Below are 7,660 nucleotides of genomic sequence, written 5' to 3'. Positions count from 1 at the left end.
GGATGTCATTTGGATGATGTGAATATACATCTGATCAGAATTTAGAGACCAGACAGTTTACAGAGAAAATAATGAGGCAGAGCCTTAAAGTAAAGGCCACCAAACACAGCAGTGTATTAGCTGTGGTCCTGCAAGTGGAATTTCCCAAGTCAAATCTCCTTGTTGCAGCTGTTCTTATTCAAGATTAACAGATTTATGAAGACATTGCATGGACAACAAAACTGGAAGGATGATTTGAAGGTCTAGGGCACTTCTTTTTCTTCTAAGGAAAACTGCCAAGATGCCCTTTTCTTTTCTACGAAATCCTTGGCAGAAGGGGTAATCCATCGTTGCTAATTTTTAAGATTTTACTGAGACCAGTATGATATTTGTGATGTTTTTAAGTGTTAATCATGGAACACTGGTATATTTTCTAAGTTTCCCTTTATTGCTAGTGTCAACTCTTCTATCATCTTCAGGGGAATTGAACTGTTGAGAAGAATAACCCCCACACAAAAGGAGCAAGAATACATGTAGTTCAGAAAATGGGAGAAGGTACTAGAGTGAGAAAAAATCTCTGAGGAATTAGATAAACAGAAGGAAGAACATTAAGGAAGTGGCAGAAGAGTGTAAGATTTAGGGATGTGCCTGGAGGGGCTGCAGCCAGGTGTGGGTGGAAGGAAGAGAGGAAGAACAGGGAGAGCAGGAGATGTTTGGGAGGGGGTAGATAAGTGTGTGCAGGGTGAGTGGGGAAGAGCATCCTGGTATAGGCCTGGCTTGCTGTTATTAAGGTAACCACAGAAATAGGAATTAATTGTCCATTTCTGTAACCCCTCATGTTATGAAAGTATTTTCTCTAACAACAACCAGAATTTGCTGCCTGCATTATATTGTAACTTTAAATAATATAAATCAAGATGGGACAGACCTGCCTTTTGATGCTAGGAAAAAATCTGGAAATAAGTGTGTTGTGGTTTGACACTGGCCAAATGCCAGGCATCCATGAATGCTGCTCACTCACCCTCCCCTCTACAGCTGGATAGAGGAGAGTAAAATTTAACAGAGGGTTCAAGAGTTGAGATAAGGATTGGGAGAAAACTCTCCAAGAGCAAAACAGGCTCACTATAGAGATACAAAGTGAGTTTATTACTAACAAAATCAGAGGAGGATAATGACAAGTAAAATACACCCTTAAAAACACCTTTTATTCCTCCAATGCCTCCCTCCTTCCCACCAACAGTGCAGGGAGACAGGGCATGGGAGTTTTGATCAGTTCATCACCTGAGGTTTTCTTCCACTCCTCAGGAAAAGAAGCTGCTCCCCTGTGAGACAATGGGGTCCCTTCCCACGGGAGACAGTTCTCCACGAATCAGTCCTCCCAAAACTGCTGCAACCTGAGTCCCTCCCACAGGCACACAGTCCTCCCAGAATTTCTGTGGTGTTGGTCACTTTCTTGGGATGCAGTCCTCCAAGGAAGGCTGCTCCAAACTAGAAGCAAGGGCCCTCTGTCTCTGTTTGGGTCTCCCACTGGATCACAGGCAGAAGTGCATCAGGCATCCACCTGCTTCAGCATGGGCACCTCCCCCACGGGCTGTGGGTGGATCTCTGCATCCCCCACTGATCCCCACAGGCTGTAGGAGGATCTCTGCATCCCATGGATCCCCATGGGCTGTGGATGGATCTCTGCATCCCCCATGGATCCCCACGGGCTGCAGGGGCACAGCTGCTTCACCATGGTCTGCACCGTGGTTATCACCAGTGCCTGCAGAGGAATCTCAGCTCTGGCACCTGGAGCACCTCCTGCCCCTCTTTCTCCACTGACCTTAGTGTCTCCGTGTTGTTTCCCTCACATGTTCTCACCTCCTCCTCTTCTCTGGTTAGAATTAGAACTGCACTTCCCACCTTTGTTTTGATTTCTTCTTAAATCTGTTATCACAGAGGTGTTACCATCATTTCTCATTGGCCCAGCCTTGGCCAGCAGCATGTCCATCTTCAGAGCCATCAGGGATTGGCTCTGCCAGACATGGTGGAAGCTTCCAGCAGCTTCTCACAGAAGCCACCTCTCTGGTCCTCCTACTACCAAACACCAGGCCATGCAAAACCAGCACAAAGTGAAAAATTAGGAAATTACTTTGTCTTCTGAAGTACTACACTCTCTTTGTTAATTTTTCAATTATCACAGTAAGCTCGTAATAAATTTCTGGAGGAAAAAAAAAAGTAATCATTTTCTTGTTAACAATTAGAAGATGCATTATGTTAAAAATGCCATAAGAACATTTAAAATTGAACATTTTCCTTAAGATTGAATAGCCATTAAGTGACTACAAATCACTAAGAAGCAGCTTAATTAATTTCTTTATTTGTGCAATTATGAGAAATATATATAAAACTCTTCCAATTTAAGGTTTTATGACTTGAGCATTGACAAGGATTTATTAAATGAAACTCATTCATGGAATCACTTTTTTCTAGCCTTTAGTATCTAATTTTGAAAGTTATCAGTTTGCTACAGTTTAATATACATTAGATTTGTTAAATGCAAGAGTATAACCATTAGCTTTGGATAATAAATGGTCTGTTGTAAGAAATAATTTAGCATATCATCAAAGCAAATAGTAGAACTAATTGCATTCCATTTATCATTGACCGTGTCAAATCTGGTGTGGTATTCAAAAGCAAACTTTGTCTGAATTAAATGGAAGTCATTGACATTGATTACACTTGTGATTGTGTTTACATGTAGTAAAACCTCAGAAACACACTCTGCAGTTATTATTATAATCATTCATTTAAACAACTCTGCTATCACAGAAAATGGTAAGCACGCCTTTGGTTTCTCACAACAAACCTAAGCCCAAAGCCCTGCTCCATAACTAACAACATAATGGGATGTTCTGAGTAAAGGGCCATCTGGGAGATGGTAACCTTAAATGCACGCTGCTTTGGGCATTTTTTCCCAGGATGGATAACATGGAGGCAGCCATCTCTCCTTCCAGCTCCTGTGGCACCTGAGCTGATGAACCAGTTCAGCTATGGGACTACAGCAGCTTCCCAGATGCTGTGTTGGGTCCCTACCCTACATTTCCCATCAGGAGAAAAGAGAGGAAACAAATTCTAAATCATGCAAGAAAATTATACATGACAAGAAAGTTGATGGTGGCTTTGCTTGTTTATTTTGTTTTAGTTTCAAGATGGAACAGCAATTATCTGTCCCTTTGGAAAACTGTATCTAATAAAAAGAAACAAATCCCAGTGTAAGAGCGCCAGGCAAAGCTAATGGCCCAAGTCCAGTTTAGGTGGTATTTTTCATGAGGAGATGCAGGGTAAGTATGCAGGAAGCAGCCACTGCAGTGTGCTTACTGGTACCAGTAACAACTCCTTAAATCGGACCAGCTCCCTGCTCCTTGCAGCAGTGGAGCTTGCAGGGACTGTCCCTTGGCCTGGGAGCTCTCTGCAGGGAGGTAAACAGCAGAGACATGGCAGAACACCATGGCAGGGACAGGGCCAGGAGCCCTGAAGACTGGCTGGGGCTGAAGGCTCAGCTCAGCCCATCTCAGCTGCTCTTTGCCCTTTGGTCTTCCTGTTCTGCAGCCACCCAGTGGGACCCTGGCTACAGCCCCCATTGTCCCCCACAGTATCCTCCTTGGGTCCTGCCCTGGTGTTTGGGAGATGTTAAAAATAGGTGAGACCTTTTGGCTTTGCACTTACATCTTCTGGTGTGAGTGTGCACAAAAGGCTGCTCTCTCTTGCTGATGAAACAGGGCAGGACAAAGGGCATCAAACACAAGACACTGCTCCAGGCTTGTCTGGTGCTCACTTCAAGTTTGGTTTTCCCTTGCATTTCTATCTGGTCAGATTTGGAAGGTACTGAGTACTTTGACCAGCTGCAAGGAAACAGAGTGTAACAAAAATAACCCAGCACTGTTTACCTTGCTTTGCTAACTTTCCTGTTGCTTCTGCAAATCTGGCTGGAAATAGCAATGCCAGGGCATAGCACTGACACAGTACCCTGAGCAGATGATTTCCATAGCTACTGTTTCACCTCCAACAATGTATCTGAGCCAGGACATAGCTCCACATTCTTTAGCCAAGGATGTCCCGAGTCCTAAACAAGATCCAGGATCTTAATGGCAACAGAATTAAAAAGGGGTTTCCTTCCTTGCTTTTGAGGACCACAAAAAGGCTGAAGCTGGGAAAACAAATGGCAAGGTACAAATCTTAGCGTTAAGGCCCAGGCCCGAGAGAGAAAGAATAGAAGGTGCATGGACACAATTTCTTGAGGCGAAGATCAAATTTGCTTGAGTACAATTAGGGACTCAAAAGCATGTTGACAAACAACTTGTTTGAAGACCCTGAGTACCAGCAGCATCACTCCTGCAGTGCTCTGACAACCAAATGCACATGACAACACCCTGTTCCTTCCTGTATGCAGGTGACACAGATGTGACAGATCCTTCTGTATCTCTGAACTGTGTTAAAGAGGTAACTATTCCATGCTGGTCACTATTGCCAATCTAAAATCTGTGGTTCTTCTGTTTTTTTATGTGGAAGAAAAAAAAAATCTTATTTTTTAAAAAGCCTTCAATTTTTAAGGGAAAAGTGTATATGTTATAGAAATTTCAAATGCAGAGGGAAGTGAAAAGACTACATGCTGCTCATCTTCCTCCTGCTAACATAACAACTCTAATAATGCAAGCAAAGTAAACAAGATTTACAGGATTTATATTAAATGGGTCAATTTTGCTTTTCAAATGTGTTGCTACTTGCTTTTAAAATAGCAGAGGAGTTTGCTAGAGTTTTGTGTAAGAGTCCTGCTCCTTTTATGCTAGTGGGAAAGGCCTCTCTGCCTTGACTTGTGGTTCTCTCAACCCCAAAATGTGTGAGACAACATTGTCAGTGAGAGAGAAAATGCAGGCACACATTTGGAGGTATCTCCAATGGCACTGGAGTACAATCTCAAGAGACCACTTCCCTTCTAGCTGCTCTTGGATAACAAGGGGGAGATCATCGCCACCTCTCAGAGCTCGGAGGGTGATGAAAGACATTGACAAGTAGAAAGTGCTTCTCCAGGGGTTAGCTGGAAATGTTTCTTTTGAAGACTGTGAGTCTTCACTCTTGACAAAATGCACTAGCAGCCTGGGGAAGCTCAGCAAAACTGAAGGCTACCAGGGGATTCTTTTACTAGAAATCATGAGACAAACATGTGCATGTTCAGAAAGCTGAAACGTGACTGTCAAGAACAACTAGCAAGCCAAGTGGCCTGAAAAAACTCTCAAATCATTGCATAAAGCTAGGATCACATTTGAGGAAGACTACTTACACAAGAAGTACAGGGCTGAGAATAAACTTCTGGGAACAAAAACTTCTTGCAAATGCAACCAATAACAACAGAGAGAGTATTCATTCCAAAAAAAGTTAACAAGAAGAATCTCCCCATTTAGTAACCATCAGTCACAGCACATGATATGCATACTTTTAACCTCCTTGCATGGTACACAGACCACTTCATCCTGCTTTAGTGTTTGGACTGTTGTGCTTTAAAGTTGATTTATTGCTGCTGACCAGTTCACTCTTCTGGGAACCAGTGCCTCCTGTTTATCTGCACAGGAGAACTCCATGCCACTTCTCCAATTCAGAGATATTTGCAATGAGAAATGATAAATTCCACAGAGGTGTAACCTTTGGTCTTCAGCTGACCCTTCGGGTATTAGTGATGATCCGTTGCACTGCACCTGGATAACAGGAACTGGAATGGGTGTGATTAATAGACAGCTCAAAACCTATCACACCATGAACCCAATGAAACCAATGAACCCTAATTTCTAACCTGATTCCAACTTGGGCACATTTCCTACAGTAAAAAGTCCATATCATGTTGCAGATACTTAAAACTTCCAAGTTTTCTTTATCAGTTAATGTGGGGTAGGCATGCAGGCGGCTAGACTCTCAAGTAATGCTCATAGCTGAATATTCTCTTAAATAGCTCTTATTTAGTAGCTTGGATGGTGCTGGTTTTGGCTGGAGTAGTTAGTTTTCTTCACCATGGCTGGTATGGGGCTATGATTTGGATTTTTGCTGAACACAGGGCTTCAAATATAGTGATGTCTTTGTTATTGCTGAACAGGGCTTACACAGAGCCAAGGGCTTTTCTGCTTTTCATGCTGCCACGCTGGCAGGGAGGCTGGGGGTGCATGGGAGATTGAGAGAAGACACAGCCACAACAGGTGACTCAAACTGACCAAAGGGATAGTCCAGACCACATGACATCATGCTCAGTAAAAAAAAGTGGGGGGAAGAAAGATGGAGGGGGGCATTTGGAGTGACAGCATTTGTCTTCCTAAGTAACTGTTACATCTGATGGAGCCTTGCTGTCCTGGACATGGCTGAACACCTGCCTGCCCCTGGGAAGCAGCAATTAATTCTTTTTTTGTTTTGCTTTACTTGTGTGAGTGGCTTTTGCTTTATCTAGTAAACTGTCTTTATCTCAGCCCAGGAGTTCTCCGGCTTTTACCCTTCTGATTCTCTCTCAGTCCCACTGGTGAGGGAGAGAGTGAGCAGTGATGTGATACTTGGTTTCTGGCTGGTTCTTTTCTCTCAGTTTCTGCCCATCCAGTCTAGATTTTTTGGTATTGACATCGTTCTAGCATTGAACTGCAATCAGCTTATGGTAAATCACTGAATACTTCTAAACTGAGACTGACTTTTCTCTTGCTCTTTCCCTCTTTTTATTTGACCTTGTAAAACAACCCAAATTTAATTTTAATTATTTGTGATGTCTTTATGTAGTGCTTTGAGCTGATGTTTCCATTAACCTTGTGTAAACTACTTGGTTTGAGTATGAGATCTATTCTGTAACTATTCTCCATAGAAATTACACTCTTCTGAAACCAATAAAAGAAAGGTGGAACCCTATTTTTGCCCCAGTTGTTTTGATTCAGAAAAACAGTCAGTAAATATAGGTGAAAGGTGACTGTCTCTGTGAGTTAAGGCAGAGATGTCTTTTCTCCCATTGCCTCTGAGCTTTTAATAATTATGAATCTTCCTCCAACTGGTTATCAGCATTTCTGTCAACTGGCTGGAACAGTAATAGCTCCAAAGTATGCAGGAATAAAAAAGGTCTGAAGAGCAGAGTATCAATTCATACTACTTCTATAAGGTCCTATTTATACAGATTATTTTACTAAAAAGAGAAACTACTGAAGTTCTAGTATTTCTATGTCATTGTTGGTGTGAGGGATCCAGAGCTATCACAGCCTTCTTTTTCTTTTTCTTGTAACTCTTCCCTTTGCACAGGCATTCCTGCCCTCAGCAGCTCAGACAAAAATGCACTTTGGACTGATTCTTTCCTCCCACCCCAAGAGCTGAGTACTCCAGCTGGATGTCAACTATACCGAGTGCCACTACATGTAAAAGGAGATGGAACAGGGAATAGACTCTCAAGTCCAAGCATTTAGAAATTGAAGCAACCTTTTCCCCAGTTTGGAAGGTGGATCATTATTTGTACTTGTCTTAGGTTGCACTGAGTTTGCAGTAGCAAGGAACATTTTATTTTCAATGGAAGTTGAAATTCCTGCATAATCACGTAATTCCTGCACCTGAAGCTTTAAGAAAAAACACTGACTGCTGCAGGAGTTGGCAGCAGTGGGGGAAGAGGAAGAGGAGATGGAGGAGGAAATAATCT

Source organism: Haemorhous mexicanus, chromosome 1 (genome assembly GCF_027477595.1).
Source record: "Haemorhous mexicanus isolate bHaeMex1 chromosome 1, bHaeMex1.pri, whole genome shotgun sequence".
NCBI classification, from domain to species: domain Eukaryota; kingdom Metazoa; phylum Chordata; class Aves; order Passeriformes; family Fringillidae; genus Haemorhous; species Haemorhous mexicanus.
This window is presented reverse-complemented; position numbering follows the sequence as displayed.